An 18,717-nucleotide genomic window follows, 5' to 3' on the forward strand; every position below is an offset into this window, starting at 1 on the left:
TTTACCACTCGTGCACAACTTCTATATTTGTTCATTGCAGAACAAAAATTTAAATAGGAATAACTTGTTCATATCTAAATCCATAAAAATACGATCTTGGTAGCTAAAAATAGAAAAACTAAGTTTCATTAACTTCCAGATTATCTTGTCAACAAAACCATTTATCACATACATATACATTAACCCATTTAACTTGACCTTCTAGAAATAGACAAAATAAAGTTTGAATGATGCCCATGCATCCATTAGATAATCAATTGATCTACAGATTACTTGAAGAAATGAAAAGACCAATCTTGTTGATCTTTCCAAATGCACATAATGCATTATAACATGTTATGTTGATAGGTTCCTATTTCAAAATGAAATGACATAACCAAAAGGTAATGGATGGAATGCCGAGTAAATAATCAAGTATTTGAAAATTTGTAGATGGGGAAGCCTCGAAAGAGTTTTTGGGCATTTTGGTGCCATCAATCATCAAGAACATATAGATTCATCGGCAGTGTATCTATTTTATAATAAGTATATTTTTAATGAACATTCATTGAAACAAAGAAATCTAACTAATAATAATAATTACTCAATTAGCATTTTGATCATATTTATTGAATAAATCATATATCATATATTACCAAAATATAATTTCACTGAATAATAAAATTCTACTATTACAAATAGATTAAAAAAATCTCATTCCCCATTCACATGCACTTCAAAGTGAGAAATACAAGCTATTTCACTATTTAATATTCAATGTGTGGTTATTTATTTAAAAAATACAACATTTATTAAATGTTTTTAAAAAGTTTAAATTTAAAATTATTTTATTATTATTATTATTTCATATTTTTATTTTTTTTAAGTTTAAGATTGTAACATATTCAAAAATATATAAAAATCAATTTGTTTTTTCTCTTATATGTGAAAATTTTTAACATTAGAAGGGTTATTTTTTAATTAAACTTTTATTCTCAAAAAATTATGAAAACATCATTCTTAAAAAATAATTTTAAACCTAACATTTTTATCGGGTTATTTTTTAATTAAACTTTTATTCCCAAAAAATTATTATGAAAACATCATTCTTGAAAAATAATTTTAAACCTAACATTTTTGTCGGGAAACATAAAAACCCAAAACTTTAAAAAAATAAATAGATAAATTAAAAATAAAAATTATATGGCAAATAAAAAAAATCCCAATTTCAACCCCGATGGAAATAGACCCACATTCAAACCCCGATATTTGCTGCTGTGTCTTTCAATTTGTAACCACGGTCGCTGAATGTAGATTTTAATTCCTCGGGAGTGAATGTAGTTTCGTGCATTGCTAAATGATCTGGCATTCCTCGCCCACATCTACAGTGTTCCGCTTATTTTTTAATTTATTATATTCTAAATATTGCTCTAGTATTTATTTTTAATTTATTGCATTCTAAATATTAGTATACGTTAGCTCATATTTTTGTGGTCCATCAATTTCTCTGTACTATATAAGTTGGTTATCTTGAGTTAGTACACCTATTTTTTTGATAACTTCGTTTAACTCTTTGATGTATTTGTTTTTTATGGTAATTTTTCTTAATGTTATTTTTGTGTACAATTCAGTTTTTTTTTTAAGAAGAAAGGTAAGTTTAACTATCTATTTATAGTTTTTTTGGCATTGTATTTTTTTTTATGCATTTAAAATTTTTTTTTAAAATAAAAAGATTATATTTAGCTAATAATTATATAATTATGTTAAAATGAATAAGTAAAAATTTTGAATAGTTAAATTGTTATTTTTCTAAATTTATTGTATTGTATATGCTTATTTTGATGGGTTGTTATAACAAGATTAAATAAATTTGTTGGATTTGAAGCGTTTTTTTGTTATTTCATTTTAATTTATTGTCTTGTATAGGTTTACCTTTATGGGTGTTATGATGGGTATTAAATCCTGTTGATTTGATTTGTTCTTCATTTGCTTCCCTTCTACACAGGGCACCACTTCATGGTGAATTTATGGGACCTTGCCTCTTAAGGAGAGTGGTAGAGGCCCTTTAGCACAGTTTGTTTATTCATCTACATAAATTAGATTCATTCCATTATGTTGTTCATTTTGGGCCACTAGTTAGAGCTCTGACTTATCCTTCAACATCTCTACTTATTGTTGCCCTTGATGGCCATGCACTTAGAGTCTTGTTCGGTTATTTAGCGTGTGTTTCCTTCCATTTCCTTCCATCTGCATCACTAGATTTCCCTCCTCTATTGACAACTTTTTGTGATGACAAAGGTTTGAGCCCAATCTTGTCATCGATACATATTGCATAGGAAGTTATAAAGGCCTCTCTCTTTCACAATGACCTCTAAAATCTTCCTTCTCATTTCTATCAGGTCTTTGTCATGCCTTGTCGCCTTTGGTAGCCATGACTCGTTAACAAGCTTGTTGCCGATATGGAAATGGTGGTCGTGGCACTTCACGTGACTCTCAGGACTACCATGCACATGCACCTCTACATTCATGAGGCAATCCATCTGGTGGAAGAGGAAGTTTGACAAGAACGACTAGTAACTCTAAATTTAGAAGTCATGGCCGACAAAGCCTCTTGGGTTCCAAATACATGCAACTCTTGGGGCTGCCAAAATCACTATCTTCATAAAGTAGATTTGCAATGGCATGTTAAGTTGTTGTCAAAGAAGATTCTAGTTGATTGGAGACAAACCATAGCCTCTTAGGTTCCAAATACATGCAACTTTTGGGGCCGCCAAATCACTATCTTCGTAAAGTAGATTTTCAATGGCATGTTAAGTTGTTGTCAAAGAAGATTCTAGTTGATTGGAGACAAACCTAGGTCAACGTAATGCACAAACTAGATGAACTCAGAGATCTTATGTTACACTCAGGAACAACCCATAAACTTCAATACTTCATTGTCCTTCTAATGCTCATGCTCCCTATATTTCATCATTTCAGTTCTTCCTCTTCATGCTAGGCCATCTGGGCTATTGATAAGTTCTTTTTATAGTTTATGTTTAGTATAATTTTCTTGTTGTCTCGAATTCTTCATTCTCTAAAGGTTTCCCATTTTGTTTTTTGTTGTTGGTTTCCCTATGGTGGGGTAGCACTATCTTTTAGAATTATGAAGTTTTGGACGTGCAATTGAAGAGAATTTTTGTTACCCATTGACTATATATTTTATTGTTTTTGGTATTATTTCTAAAGTAACATATAGAAGACAGTAAAACTAGCATATCTAATGTAAATATTTGATATTTTAATACATAATCAACTAAAAAGAAAAAATATATATATGGTATAGGTTTATACATTTCAAGTTATCATCATGTATTTTTGTGTAATAAATTATCTAACAAAAGTTGGAAAATCCTAATTTGATTTTTTCAATTTCAAATTTATCTCAATTATCAACTGAAAAATGGTTTTCAAGTTTTTATGGTATCTCATGCCACTACTTTTTGTGTCAAATTGTTGAGCCTCTCACTTTTCCTACTTTTTCTTTTTTAGTATTGTAGGTTTTGCGAATCTACTTTTCTTCCCTTTTTAGTATTGAACATTTTGCACACTTATCATTTTAAATCTTAAGGATATTTTATGATGTTTTTCATTGATAATCGGAGGCAAAATTCCTCTGATCCCTTATTCTAAGTCTTTGACAACTTTATATTTATGAGTCATTTCTAAATTACTCACATTAAACTTTTTCATTCTTGACATTTTCAACCAACAAGTGTGGCTCGCCTTTAAGACAAATCTTTTATTTGCATATCATTGTGCCAAGAGGCACCCTCCAACCTAGTATAGTAAAAATGTTGTAATGTCTTATTTAACATTTTGACTTGGTCATAATAATAAAAAATTAAATTAAATTAAAAATAAAAAGAATAAAATAAAAGCAAAAAATTAATAATTATAATTATAATTAATTGGTAATTAAACCAATCTAGATCCATCTTAACTCAGGGGCTACCAACTCTCAAGAGATCAAATCTTTTGAGATGCAAATATCTTTTAAAGTGAAAAGAGATTTGATTCCTGTGGGCCGAATTAAAATAAATGACCCTTGATGGATCTGAATTAAAATAAATCTAATTTGATTGAATCCCTCTTGGCTCATGTTATATTTGTATTTAAAATAAATCTATACTAATATTATAATATTCCCCACTCATTCAATTTTTTTTTTTCAACCTTTCTTAAACTTTTTAATAATTCAATTAAATGTTGAAATACATGTGAGTTTTTTTTTTTTTTTTTTTTTGAAATAATAACCACTAACCCAATGTAGAACTCATATTTATTCTATTAAAAATTAATTTATTTTCAATCTCAAACAACATTCTTGTGCTAAAATCTTGCACGTAAACCCACCCTCAAAAGTAACTTAAATGCTTCGACATCAAATTTACAATTTCATATATATAAATATATAAATATAAATATATATATATATATATATATATATATATATATATATATATATATATATATATATATATATATATATATATATATGTTGATATACTTTAGCTTCATATTAGGTTATCAAATTGATGGTTATCAGTTTTTGATGGTCTCTTCTATTAGGTTTTGAAATACAATGTATTCTGCTCAAGCTACTTCTATATCCCGAGGATTCACCGTGGGAATCCTATTGATCTACGTTGTTTCTATGGTCAGTCAAATAGTTATGCCTAGCTTTTAATATACGTATGTGTAGCCTAGCTTTCAATATGTTACGCCTAACTTGAAATATGCTATGCCTCACCTTCACACGCTCCCTCACCAGGTACTTCTCTCCCCGGCTTTTCATGGCTCTTCCTTGACGAAGTCATTTATCTTCTTCCCACCTCCTCAGAATTGATAGGGTAAATCCCAGTTTACGCCCAGTTATTGTGATCCATACTAGTCCTTACTAGAGAAGCTCTCAGCACTTGTATGCCAGCATCAATAGGTGAGCTCAGCTTACTCCAACCATTACTCTAGGTGAATCCACAAAGATTAATGGAACCTGTTTTATGTTTAATTGGAAGGTGACGACCATCGTTGGAACATGATCCAACCACAACAATTAGGTTTCCTCGGAGGAAATAGATTCAAGGTGACCAGGAAATTAAAAAGAAAAAGACTAAGTTGACACAGGCGTTAAGGTGTGATAAAGTATAATTTATTTTAAAATTAAGAGACTATTGAGAAAATATATTCCATCGTTTTCACTTGCAATTCCAAGTCATGTCGAGATTCCGTGGTGCAAGAAGCCAACTGATTTTATTATAATTTGGATGATTCGTTACAACATATAATTATGACATTAACGTTAAATGGTCAAACGTCATGCAGATGACACTACAAATTCCAAATTTTGCTGATGACATTTTGAAAGATTTAGGACGTGGACCAAATTAGCATTGAACGACGAATAACGAAGAAATGAAAATTCAACGTCAAAATTTGGTTGAAGGCATTTAGAAAGATTTAGGACATGGATCACGGCAGAATACTTTTGACCCTTTGAGTGAGGGAGGTGATAATCTAGTGGTAGCCTAGCTGGATACTGGCGAGAGAGTAACATGGATTGCCTTTTCCTTTGCTCATGAGATACGAATGAGTTCCCTGCTCAATCACTTTCCCATCTTCAATCACAACAATCGAATCTGCATTTTGAATGGTTGTCAGTCTATGAGCTATCACAATACTTGTTTTTCCCACCATTATTCTGTCCAGGGCTTCTTGAATGATCTTCTTCGATTGCTTGTCCAACGCAATGGTGGCCTCGTCCAACAGTAATATGCTCGGATTCTTTATGATCGCCCTGGCTATAGCAATGTGTTACTTTTTCCCTCCCGATAATTGCATTCCTCTGTCTCCACAATTTGTTTTGTATCCCTTCTCCAAAGAGCTACACAAATCCAAGTTAAATCACTGCCATATTCAGTCCATCCTAACTTATGTTGGAAATAATAATCCCAACCACCGTAATAAACAGCCCGACAGCAACCATACATGTCAGAAACTTTTGCGGGCATACATGTCAGACACTTTTACAGGTTGCATCTGTGTTTGAAGACATTTTTGCAAGTTGCGTCTCAGCGTGAAGATAGAAGGTATGAAATTAGACGCGAACCATTTAGAAACCCAGCAAAGCCATTTAAAGAATTTATGTACCTAGGAAAATAGATATGGGCAAGTATTAATTCAACAACCTTGCTCACACTCTAGAAACACCCGCGCGACTCTGATCACACTCAACAACAACATCAAAATTAATTTCGCTCTGTCATGAATTAAATGTAAAATTGTATGTTGAGTTATATATGAATGTAAAAGTCATTTTGTAAGAGTGAGACTGTGTAGAGAGGTTAGAGAGTAAGACATAAGAAAAGAGCGCAAGTCTCTGTGGATAAAATGGTGGAGAAATTTTTGGTGAGTGCGTGAAAACAACAGTTACTCTATTTTACTGTGTGTTACTCCGCATAAGTTTAAATCTCTGTAAAATTTTATTTTATTTTGTAAATGAGCCGCAGTCTCATGTAGATGTATTTTCATGTTTAAGAAATGAATACTAAGTTTTAGTGTGTTGCTCCAAACCTATCTTGTTATTTTTACTGTGAGTATTCATTAAGTCTCTGGAATAGTTCTGAGGTGCGTGAAATCCAAGTCTGAGAAATTAGCCTCGCGGTGCATGAAGGTAGCTCCGTGAAATCTGTTTCACGGTGCGTGAACCTAGTTTCACGAAAGTAGCTTCGCGAAATTCATAACTCTCTGCCTCTCCCCTCTGCGAAAATGAAAATTAAATTCGCCAAATATTTCTAACATGGTATCGGAGCAGGTTAAACTCTGTTAGTGTAAAAACAAGTGTTTTTACTAACAGTAAAAATTGTTTTTGAGCGCGCATTGTTTTTTAGCATATTTACCAGCAGGTAGAAAGTTTGTTTTTACGCTCAGAAATGGCAACATCAAGCACAAGTTTGACTAATCCTCAAATACCTCAGTTTAATGGAAAAAATTATGATTATTGGGCTATTACAATGAAGGCCCTGTTTTCTTCTCAAGACATTTGGGATTTGGTGGAGAATGGTTTTCAAGAACCAACAGATGTAGCAGCATACAATGCCTTATCTCAACAAGAAAGAGATGTGTTAAGGGACAACAGGAAGAAGGATTCAAAAGCCCTGTTTTATATTTTCCAAGCAATTCATGAAAGTATTTTCCCAAGGGTTGCAGTAGCAACGAAGTCCAAGCAAGCATGGGACATCCTCCAGATAGCCTACCAAGGCATGGAAAAAGTCAAGACAACAAAGCTGCAAATGTTGAGGAGAGATTTTGAAACACTTTGTATGAAAGAGTCTGATAATATAGACTCGTTTTTTACACATGTAAGTGGGTTGGTTACTCAAATTAGGTCTCATGGTGAGACACTTGAGGAAAGAAGAATAGTTGAGAAAGTTTTGAGAAGTCTGTGAGTAAGGTTTGAGGCCATTGTTGTGGACATGGAAGAGACAAAGGATCTCTCATAGTTCACATTGGATGAGCTTAATGCATCACTAATTTCTCATGAACATAGACTGAATAGAGCAGCAAGCTCGTCATTGGAGCATGCCTTCAAGACACAAGTATCATTTGGTCAAGGTCGAGGCAGAGAAAGATCATATGCTAGAGGAAGAGGAAGAAGTCCACACAGAGGTGGAAGAAGTAGCCCTTCAAGCTCAAATGGAAGAGGCAACAATCAAAATCCAAGTCAGGGCCCAAGCCAAAATCAAGCACAAGGTCAGAGGTATGATAAATCTCAAATTCAATGTCATTACTCTAAGAAGTATGGTCATTATGAAAATGAATGTAGAAAGAAGCAATATGCTATTAATAACAACCCAAGTGTAAATTTCACAAGAGAAAATCAGAACCATGATAGCATGTTTCTAGCTTGTAATGTAGCACAAGAAAAATAGAGTGATATATGGTATCTAGAATTAGGGTGTAACAACCACATGTCAGGGAACATATAAATGTTTTCTGATCTAGATGAAAGTGTGAAATCTGAAGTGACATTAGGGACTGATAGCAAAGTCTCTGTGATTGGAAAAGGAAGAGTTAATATCCTAACAAAGAAGGGGGAGAAGAAATACATCTCTGATGTTTATTTTGTCCCTGGTCTGAAACATAATCTCATGAGCGTTGGACAAATCATGCAAAAAAGCTACAATGTCTTATTCAAAAATAATGTGTGCACAATTTTGGATAGGCCTCCAAGTAGACAGTTGGTTGCAAAGGTTCAGATGACAAACAATAGAATGTTTCCCCTGAAAATAATATTAGATTTGCATAAAGAAGGTGCACAAGCACAACTATCTATGAACTCACAAGAAAATGAAAGAAAAGGGGCAGCTGTCACACAAGTAAACTTTCAAGCAGAGGTAAAAGATGAAAACTGGTTATGACACTTGAGATTTGGATATCTCAACTTTGGAGGTTTGACTTTGTTGCATAAGAAAGGCATGGTGAAGGGTTTACCACTCATAGAAAAATCAGATAGCATATGTGAAGGATGTATCTTGGGAAAGCAACATAGACAAACATTTCCAGCAAGAAAGTCAGTGAGGGCAAAGGCACCTTTGGAGATTGTCCACTCAGATTTATGTGGACCAATGCAGACACCATCAATTGGTGGTAGTCACTATGTATTGACTTTCATAGATGACTACACAAGGAAGACATGGGTCTTTCTCCTAAAACAGAAAAGTGAAATGTCTTAGTGCTTTCGCTAATACAAGGCTCTTGTTGAAAAACAAAGAGGACATTTCATCAAAGTCCTTAGCACAGACAGAGGTGGAGAATACATCTCAAATGACTTTCTTCGATTTTGCAAGGAACATGGAATTCATAAGGAATTTACAACAAGATATACACCGTAGCAAAATGGTGTGGCAGAAAGGAAGAATAGGGTCATTATGGAGATGGCAAGGAGTATGTTGAAGGAAAAGCATTTTCCAAATGACTATTGGGCTGAAGTTGTCGCTTGTGCAACATACATCTTGAATAGATGTCCAACCAAAAGAGTCTAGAACATTGTTTCTAAAGAGGCATGGAGTGGAAGAAAGCATAGTGTCACTCACATAAGAGTTTTTGGATGTGTGGCTTATGCACATGTCTCGGATGAGTTGAGAAAGAAGCTGGACAGAAAGGGGGAGAAATGCATATTTATTGGATACAGTGATGAATCTAAGGCATACAAACTCTACAATCCATTAACCAAGAAAGTCATAATCAGCAGAGATGTGCAGTTCATAGAAGAGGAAGCATGGGATGGAAGTTTAGAGAAGACAATCAATGTAAAAGCATGTATACCAAATGAGGACAGAGAGGAATTAACAACAACAAATAATTCCTCAACTGTGACTCCCTCTACTCCTATTCAAGCGCAGCAAAGCAGGTAGCAAGCAATGCCATCAACAAATAATAGGACAGTTTCGCATAGCCAAGCAAGTGCTTCTCCAAGCACACCGCGAAGCGCGACACCAAGTGACATATCAAGCCCATCTTCAGCAAGCACAAGAAGGCCAAAATTTATAAATTTAAATGAAATTTATGAGCAAGATGAAGTTGATAGTAGCGCAGGTCTGAATTCCTTATTTGCATTATTTTGTCATGTAGATGACCCAATTCACTTTGAAGATGCAGTCAAAGAAGAAAAATGGGTTGCGGCAATGGAGGAAGAAATAGAAGCAATAGAAAAGAATGACACATGGGAGTTAGTGAGCCTTCCGAAAGGAAAACATGTTATTGGAGTGAAGTGGGTCTATAAGACCAAAAGTAACATTGAGGGAAAGATTGAAAGGCACAAAGCAAGGCTAGTTTTCAAAGGATACAATCAGTAGCATGGAAGAGATTACGCAGAGACATTCACGCCAGTTGCGCAGGTGGAGACAGTGTGCACAGTGGTGGTGAATGTCGCACAACATAAATGGACAGTGTATCAGATGGACGTAAAGTCAGCGTTCTTGAATGGAGTGCTGAAAGAGGAAGTGTATGTTGCGCAATCACCTGGTTATGAGATTGAAGGACAAGAAGACAAAGTATATCGGTTGAAGAAAGCTCTTTATGGATTGAAGCAAGCACCGCGCACATGGTACAACAGGATAGATGCTTACTTGTTGGACAATGGTTTCAACAAATGTGATGGTGAGCCTACTCTCTACATCAAAGAGAGTGAAGGTAAGATTCTCATTGTCGTCTTATATGTAGATGATTTGATCTTTACAGGCAGTGATGATTTCCTCATCGCTAATTTTAAACAAGTAATGAAGAGTGAGTTTGAAATGACTGACTTGGGATTGCTAAGATATTTTTTGGGCATAGAAGTGAAGCAAACAGAAAATGGCATTTTTATCTCTCAAGCAAAGTATGTGGCAGAAATTTTGGAGAGGTTTAAAATGCAAAACAGCAAGTCCGCACCAACTCCAACTGTCATAGGGTTGAAGTTGAGCAAAGAAGATTGCAACAGCAATGTCAATCCGACATTATACAAAAGCATGATAGGCAGCCTAATGTATTTGACCACCACTAGGCTGGATATAATGTATGCAGTAAGTTTGGTGTCAAGGTTCATGGAGACACCCAAGGAGACACATTGGCAAGTAGCAAAAAGGATTCTGAGGTATGTCAATGGGACAAAACAAATATGGTGTTTTGTACACAGCAACAAGTGATTTCAGGCTAGTTGGTTACACTGACAATGATTGGGTAGGCAGTGTCGATGACAGAAAGAGCACGTCAGGATACGTTTTTCATTTGGGTTCTGGAGCAATTTCATGGGCTTCCAAGAAGTAGCCAATAGTGTCACTATCAACAACAGAAGTTGAATATGTCGCAGCAACAGCAGCAGCATGTCAGGAAGTTTGGATGAGAAGGATGTTGAGGGATCTTTGTCATGACCAAGAGGGTGCGACAACTATTTTCTACGACAACACCAAGCAATTGCATTGTCAAAGAATTCTGTCTTCCGCAAAAGGACCAAGCATATTGATGCTAAATATCATTTTATTAGAGAGTTGATTAACAATGATGAAATTGTGTTGCAGCACTGCAGGTCACAAGAATAGCTTGCTGATATTTTCACAAAGCCATTGGCAGGAGAAAATTTTGTTTATCTTAGAAACTGTTTGGGAATTGTCAATGGCGGCAATTGTGATTAAGGGGGAGTGTTGGAAATAATAATCCCAACCACCGCAATAAACAGTGTGACAGCAGCCATACATGTCAAACACTTTTGCAGCCATACATGTCAGACACTTTTGCAAGTTGCGTCTGTGCTTGAAGACATTTTTGCAGGTTGCATCTCAGCGTGAAGATAGAAGGTTTGAAGTCAGACGCGAACCATTCAGAAACCCAGCAAAGGCATTTAAAGAATTTATGTACTTAGGTAAACAAATATGGGCAAGCATTAATTCAACAACCTTGCCCACACTTCAGAAACACCTGTGCGACTCTAATCACACTCAACAACAACATCAAAATTAATTTCGCTCTGTCATGAATTAAATGTAAAATTGTATGTTGAGTTATATATGAATGTAAAAGTCATTTTGTAAGAGTTAGACTGTGTAGAGAGGTTAGAGAGTAAGAAGTAAGAAAAGAGCGCAAGTCTCTGTGGAGAAAATGGTGGAGCAATTTTTGGTGGGCGCATGAAAACAACAGTTACTCTGTTTTACTATGTGTTACTCCACATAAGTTTAAATCTCTGTAAAATTTTATTTTATTTTGTAAATGAGCCGCAGTCTCATGTAGATGTATTTTCATGTTTAAGAAATGAATACTAAGTTTTAGTGTGTTGCTCCAAACCTATTTTGTTATTTTTACTGTGAGTATTCATTAAGTCTTTAGAATAGTTCCGAGGTGTGCGAAATCCAAGTCTAGGGAATTGGCCTTGCTGTGCGGGAAAATAGTTCCGCGAAATCTACTTCACAGTGCGTGAACACTCTCTGCCTTTTCCCTCTGCTACAACGAAAATTAAATTCACCAAATATTTCTAACAATTTATTCTAGAGACAATTTGCTTAACCACCGCTGATTGAATATATGTATTATTGCATAAAAATTATGTTTCAATTAAAAAATTGCAGTATTTCCCTGATGAACTCATGAGCATGTGCAGCCTTTGCAGCTTCGATCATCTCCACTGTGCTTGCGTTCTCTTTTCCGTAGAGAAAGTTGTCTCAAATGCTTCCTCCAAACAGTGTGGGCTTTTGACCTACCAGAGCTATGTTATTCCTCAAACTCTTCAACTTGAACCTCCAATGTCACTGCCATCGATTTTCACCGATCAAAAAAGTTTTATGTTGCGTGTGGTTAATTAGGCTAATGCCTTATGTTTGAATTCATACTTTGTCCAGCCATACGAAAAATCGAAAGTTGTTTTTTTCACCGCGCAGCGAGAAGCTGTAGTGTGTTGATTTTCTTTTCTAAACAGAGTCAGGGCCGCATCCCTATAGGGCATAAGCTAAACTTTGAAAGTATTCTCTTGCGGCAAAACTTGTTCCCCTCGGCATCCGCGCTTTCAATAAGAGCCAGGGCATCAAATCCGAAGACAGTCCGTTCGTGCCCAAGGTTTGGAAACTTTTTTGAAGAAGTTTTTTTTAAAAGGGCCGTGTCCATACACGCAGAGCCGCAGATTTAAAAATTTTGGTGAAGACTGAAAATAAGTGTAAAGATTTACAAAATTTGGAAACGAGAAGGTTTCTAAAACAAATCCTTCCCAGGTGAAGACTTAGGGCAGCTGATATAATTTGGGAGATATTATGTTTGAAAAGTTTTTTATTTATTTCAAAAGGATTCATTAAATGAATGGTTTAAAAGACTTTTTAACTGGAAAGTCCCGTCAAATATATTTGAGTGAGTCATTTACAATATTATTTTGAAAAAGTATTTAAATCGTATGAACAATAACGTTGGTTATATTGAAGGATTTGATAAAGGAGATTTTAAAGGTTTTCGAAGAATTAAGAAAGAAAAAGACTTTATTGAATAAAAATCTAGGGTTTTGTAAAGTTAGTTTCTTTATAAAATTAATTGGTTTTTTTTTTGTTAAGCATGATAATTTTTGGGTGAAAATCGTGGTTTAGGGGCATATATTGAAAATCATATTTTCTTTAGTTTTTTTGTCAAGCATGATAATTTTTTGGTGAAGATTGTGCCTTACGGGGTTGCATATTGAAAATCATATTTTCTTTTAGGGGCAATATGGAAGACAACCTCATGCAAACAGGAAAGAAACTATAAAACAAAGGGAAGACCACAGTGATGGGTTGCAAAGCACGACTGAAGCATATTAATAAAAGAAATCAAAAAGAAGAGGCAAAGAACATTGCCATGGTTAAAGAGGTTCACGTCGCAGCCCAGGAACTGAGAAGTCTAGCAGAAGATAAAGAAGAAATCAAGGGTGATTGGTGTAGGTTTGATTTGCTACCACCTCTTATGTCTACAGGTGAATATTTTGATCACTGGGTTATCAAGATGCTAACTTTTCTTAGACTAAAGAGTTAATTGAGTATAAATCTAATAACTCATATGATGCAATATGTGATATTTTAATATTAATTTTATGAAACATGCATTGGATGAAAAGTGTTTATGCAAAGTAGCAAAAGCTACAACTTCCAAGAAAGCATGGAAGTTCCTGGAGGCTGAGTTTGGCACAAAGGGGAGTGACATGAAACAACAGGTTATGTCAGAAGCAAAGAAGTCAGCAGCAGATCTGAGAGTAGATGAATCCCCAAAAAAAATATGATTTTCAATATGCCCCCATAAAACACAATATTCATAAAAAAAAATTGTCATACTTGACAAAACACCAAAACTTGACGGACTTTACAAAGCCTTAAATTCTCTTGTCAATGAAAACTCTTTTTTTCAAAGCCCCCTATTTTTTTATTCTCGACTCCTTTAAAACGTAACTCCTTAACAAACTTTTAAGGGTCAAACTTTTTTTGTTTGAGTCAACTCCTTAAAATACTTGCGTGACTCTCTTTAAGCAAATTTCCGTGCCCTTTCAAACATTGTTGTTCACTTGATTAACACGGTCGTGATTGCTTGAAGCAAATTTCACTTCCCTTTCAAGAATTTCTCTTCACTTGGTTAACGCGGTCGTGATTGTTTGAGGCCTAAAACTTAAGGAACTCCATGAATTGTTTGTTAAATTCTAATTTTGAACAGCGCGGCGGCTTCAGGAAAACAAGCCCGGTCTCCCCGCACCACCTTTCGGCGAAGGCGGTTTCCGTAGCGGGGGTGCCGCCGCAATCACACTCCGCCACGCGTCCCTAGTACGACGCCGAAAACCACCCTCTCCCCGGCCGCTAAAGATCGTTTTGTTTGCACGACCTTGACGTGCGAATTGCGTTGGATCGGGTCAGGAGGCTTGGATCTGCGCGAAGCTGCGCGGACTTTAACGACCGGGACCGACGAATGAGGTGGTGACACGTGGCACCGAAGTGACGTCAGCCGACCCCGCCCGCGTCAAAATGAAATTTTTTTTGGTTGACCGCCGCGGAAGAAAGGTCATGAAATTTAATGTGTCTACATAGAATTAGGTGGCGGCTTTTAATGTGGTGATGGGCATACGTCCCATATGTTATTTTTATATATGTTTTTATATATATGTTATGTAAGTGGTGTGCGGCAGCAGTTTTGTGTAGTTTTTTTTTGTGTTGTGAGTGGTGGCTACGCACGATAGTGCGATTTTCTTTTGTAAATGCACAACAGTGCGATATAGAAATTGGAATGTAATGTCTTGATTTAGCCATTGAAAAACAGAGGGATGTTTATGTAACATCCACAGCAGTGGAAAACAAAAGAGAAAGAGACAGAGTTTGTTTTGTAAAACCCTCTCTGCACAGAGGATGAAATATGTATCAGTCTTTTTGTTTTAAATCAATAGAAATGTGTTGTGACTGTGTAATGGACTGTGTTCTGAGTTAATTTTTTTTTAAAGAGGTTCTCTGCAAAAGATCCTGGACAGAAGAAACAGAGCATTGCCTCTGTGGTGGTTATTTTTATTTGGTTTTGGTATTTTCCCATCAAAAATACCCAACAGTGGTATCAGAGCTAGTCCAGGCTCTTTGAAGGGTCAAAGAAGCTGAAGGGAGAGGGTTGTTGTTGCAACAAAACTTCTCAGGCAGACAGAAGACTCAGACAACGAAGGATTCAAGTATTCTTCATAGCTATCTTGTTTGTTACTGAAGAGACAGTCAGTGTTTTAAATACACAGTCAAGGAATGGCTAGCACAAGCACTGGTATGGGTATGTTTAATACCCAGCTCCCACAGTTTAATGGGAAGAACTATGACTACTGGTCAATAACTATGAGAGCCCTATTTGCCTCTCAAGATTTATGGGAAATAGTTGAAGATGGTTTTGAAGAACCAACAGATGAAACTGAGTTCAATGCATTAACTCAGGGAGAGAAGGATGTGCTGAAGAGCAATAGGAAAAAGGATTCAAAAGCCCATATGTTGTTGTATCTAGCAGTAGACCAGAGTGTGTTTCCAAGGTTAGCAGTAGCTAAGACAGCAAATGAAGCATGGCAAACCCTCAAGACAGCCTATCAAGGCATGGAGAGAGTGAAGACAGCAAAACTACAATTGCTGAGAAAAGATTTTGAGAATCTGTGCATGAAGGAGTCAGATAACATTGACTCATTCTTCACTCATGTGATTGGTGCAATCACACAAATGAGAACTCATGGAGAAACCATTGAAGATAGAAGGATTGTGGAGAAAATATTGAGGGTCTTACCCTCAAAGTTTGATGCCATAGTCACCACCATTGAAGAGACAAAGGATCTCTCAAACTATTCAGTTGATGAGCTGCATGCATCACTGATAACACATGAGCAGAGGTTGAGTAGGAATGAAAACTCATCTCTTGAGCAAGCCTTCAAGACCCAGATGTCCTTTGGAAGAGGAAGAGGTCAAGGAAGAGGAAATCGAAGAGGAAGAGGCAAAAGCCAGAACAGAGGTGGAAGGAACAGCCCATCAAATGCACAAGGAAGAGGCAGCAATACAAATCAGAACCAAGGCCAAGGCAACAGCCAACAAAGAGAACAATATCATGCTCAAGGACAAAGGTATGATAAATCTAATGTTCAATGCTATTATTGCAAAAAGTATGGACATTATGCAAGTGATTTTAGAAAGAAACAGCATGATATGAACAGTAGACAAAATGCAAATGTTACAAGAGAAAACAACAGTCAAGAAAATGTCCTGTTAGCTTGTAACATGGCTGAAACACATAGTGAAGACATATGGTTTTTAGACTCAGGTTGCAGCAACCATATGACAGGAAACATTGCCCTCTTCTCAGCCTTAAATCAAAACTTGAAGTCAGAGGTCACACTAGGAACTGATAGTAAAGTGTCTGTTATGGGAAAAGGGGGGGTAAAAATATTTACAAAAGAAGGAGAAAGGAAAACCATAGCAGATGTCTACTATGTCCCCGGAATGAGATGTAACCTCTTGAGTATTGGACAACTTATTCAAAAAGGTTACAATGTATTTTTTGTGAATGATGTATGCACCATCATGGATATACCACCCAACAAAAGATGCATTGCTGAAGTGAAGATGACAAGGAACAGGATGTTCCCTCTCCGGATCAGGGCAGACTTGAAGAACAAGAAGGAAATGGCAGCAGTCACCCAAGAGGCCTTCCAAAGCGTGCCAAAGGATGAAAATTGGTTATGGCACTTGAGATTCGGGCATCTAAATTTTGGAGGTCTAAATCTATTAAGCAGAAAAGGAATGGTAAGAGGATTACCATTGATAGAGAAGCCGGACAGCCTTTGTGAAGGTTGTATATTGGGCAAACAACATAGAGAAAGTTTTCCATCAGGGAAAAGCATAAGGGCAAAGACACCCTTAGAGATTATCCACTCAGATTTGTGTGGACCAATGCAAGCTCCATCATTAGCAGGTAGCCTATATTTCTTAACATTCATTGATGACTTTACAAGAAAAACTTGGGCATATTTCCTTAAAAACAAAAGTGAAGTGTTTGAGAAATTCCAAAATTTCAAAGCACTTGTGGAGAACCAAAGCGAGCTGCATATAAAAGTTTTGAGAACTGATAGAGGAGGTGAGTATATCTCCAATGAATTCCTAAAGTTTTGTAGAGAAAATGGAATTCATAAACAGTTTACAACTCGGTACACCCCACAGCAAAATGGAGTTGCTGAAAGGAAGAACAGAACCATCATGGAGATGGCAAGGAGCATGTTGAAGGCAAAGCATTTGCCAAATGAGTATTGGGCTGAAGCTGTACATTGTGCAGTTTATATTTTGAATAGGTGTCCTACAAAAGCAGTCATGAACAAAGTGCCAGAAGAGGCATGGAGTGGGAGAAAGCAAGGAGTCACCCACATGAGAGTTTTTGGGTGTGTGGCCTATGCACACATTCCAGATAAGCTAAGGAAGAAGTTGGACAGCAAAGGGGAGAAGTGTATCCTTGTTGGATATAGTGATGAATCCAAAGCCTACAGGCTGTATATCCCATCTACCAAGAAATTTTTTGTAAGCAGGGATGTTCAATTCATTGAGGAAGAAGCTTGGGATGGAAGCATAGAGAAAACAGTGAACATTAAAAGATATTTACCTCACGATGAAGATGAAGAAGAAGTGGCTGAAATGAATCCCCAAACAGCAGCACCAACACAAGAACAGTAAGGTACACCATTAAGGATCAATGAGAGTGCTTCTCCAAGCACACCACAAGGAGGAAATTCAAGTGCATCTTCAAGCACTTGCACACCAAGTGAAAGAGGTAAGAAATTTAGAAATCTAAGTGACATATATGATGAAGGAATGAATTCCTTATTTGCCTTGTTTTGTCATGTTGATGATCCTATTCATTTCGAAGATGCTATTAAAGATAAGAAATGGATAGAAGCTATGGATGAGGAGATGAATGCCATAGAGAGAAACAAAACATGGGATTTGGTTGAGCTACCGAAAGGCAAAGAAGTCATTGGTGTGAAATGGGTCTACAAGACCAAGAGCAATGCTGAAGGCAAGATTGAAAGGCATAAAGCAAGGCTGGTTGTTAAAGGCTACAAGCAGCAGTATGGGAGAGATTATGAGGAGACTTTCGCCCCGGTTGCAAGAATGGAAACCGTGAGAGCAGTGTTGTCCATAGCAGCACAAAACAAATGGAAAGTCTACCAAATGGATGTGAAATCAACATTCCTAAATGGAGTGTTAATGGAAGAGGTTTATGTGGAACAGCCTCTTGGATATGAGAAGAAAGGTGAAGAGCACAAAGTGTGCAAATTGAAGAAAGCTCTTTATGGGCTGAAGCAAGCGCCAAGAGCATGGTACAGCAGGATAGATTCATATCTATTGGATAATGAATTTGACAAATGTGAAGGAGAACCCACAGTCTACATCAAGGAAAAGGATGGTAAAATTTTAATTGTTGTCTTGTATGTAGATGATGTTATTTTCACTAGAAATGATATTTATCTTATTGAGAATTTTAAATCAGTCATGAAGGATGAATTTGAAATGACTGACATGGGTTTGTTGAGATACTTCTTAGGCATAGAAGTAGATCAAAATGAAAAAGGAATTTTTATATCTCAAGCAAGATATGTAAATCAAGTTTTGGGCAGATTTAACATGCAAGAATGCAAGGCAGCCATCACTCCCACAGTGATGGGATTAAAGCTCA

The sequence above is a fragment of the Pinus tabuliformis genome, chromosome 1_2 (assembly GCF_031772625.1).
Source record: "Pinus tabuliformis cultivar Carrire ecotype Pingquan chromosome 1_2, CPIR1, whole genome shotgun sequence".
Taxonomy (NCBI): Eukaryota; Viridiplantae; Streptophyta; class Pinopsida; order Pinales; family Pinaceae; genus Pinus; species Pinus tabuliformis.